This window comes from Caenorhabditis briggsae (assembly GCF_000004555.2).
Source record: "Caenorhabditis briggsae complete genome, chrIV, whole genome shotgun sequence".
Lineage (NCBI taxonomy): Eukaryota > Metazoa > Nematoda > Chromadorea > Rhabditida > Rhabditidae > Caenorhabditis > Caenorhabditis briggsae.
Genome location: NC_013487.2, coordinates 15,088,754 through 15,089,887, shown reverse-complemented (window position 1 = coordinate 15,089,887; position 1,134 = coordinate 15,088,754). Strand labels below are relative to the sequence as shown.

The window sequence follows — 1,134 nt, the reverse complement described above, 5'->3', positions numbered from 1 at the left end:
CAAAAATAAGCTGTAAAGGTTTCCAAGACAAGTTACCGTATCCCAAATAGTATCATCTTGTAGTGCTCTTCAAATTCTACAGTATCCCGTTTAGTTCGTCCGAGAATATTGATCTTAAAGGGAACTAGGCTGAGAGTCCGTTTTTGAATCATTTCTAGGCTGAAAAAGAGCATTTTTCGGCAATTTTCGAGCTAAAAAATCGCAAAATTAAGCGATTTCAGTCTTAAAGCAAACAAACGATAGAAATCAGAATTTCGCTGTATTTTCGAGCTATTTCAAGCGACTTTAAAGCTGTCTGAGCAATTTTTGGATAATTGTAGAGCGATTTTAAACTTTGATCAGTTTGCAAAAAGAAAAAATGCGCAAGTGTAGAAATTGATTGTTCTCTGTGTGCTCCGGGGGGGGGGGGGACTCCAATGAAGATCCGATGGATCTCGATGAGATTCCTGGAAGAAGCATCAAGAGAACACAGCGCTTCAGGAGGCGCCCACGGGCAATCCATGGAGCGTTGGAATCAGAAAAAAGAGATAGAGAAAATATCACCTTTCTTTTTGCTGTACAAACAGAGATATAACACATCAAAACACACAAAAAATCCGGGGATTTTTGAGGGTTTCTTATGTCAGATGGCCTGACTTTTGGGGGGATTTCTAGGCCATCGGGATTGAAAAGTTGAGGAAAATCTAGTGAAAATGAGCTAAAATCACAGTTTCTAGGCGGGCTATTTTTGAAATCTGGCCGAGTTTTGGGGATTTCTAGGCCACGCTGCCCAAAAAGAAGGTTTCTAGGTCATTTCCAAATAGTGGCCGAACTTTTTGGGATTTCTAGGCCATTCCAACATGGTGGCCTCAACTTTTTCAAAAATAAGATTTCTAGGCCACCATGGTCCTAGAAATGGTCAATGTATGACCATTTCTAGGCCAATGTATGTGTTGGTGGCCTAGAAAACTCAACTTGGCAAATAGTTAGGCCATCATTTAAAATTGCCTTTTTTCGCCTAGAGATGGTCATGGGGTGTTTTCTTGGCCATTTAAACATGATGGCCTAACTTTCGCAAGTTAAGTTTCCTAGGCCACTTTGCTAAATCGCCTAGAAATGATTAGAAACGGTTCTGTGGTGTTTTCTAGGCCATTT

At 40.5% G+C, this 1,134-nt stretch overlaps 1 protein-coding gene across 1 annotated transcript in view; it reads left to right on the top strand.

Annotated features, from left to right (window-relative positions):
* CBG24238 overlaps positions 1-1,134 on the top strand; it is a gene marked incomplete at both ends in the record, with an annotated part of 7,732 nt that overhangs the window by 2,140 nt on the left and 4,458 nt on the right. The gene's annotated exons all lie outside the window — the stretch shown is intronic.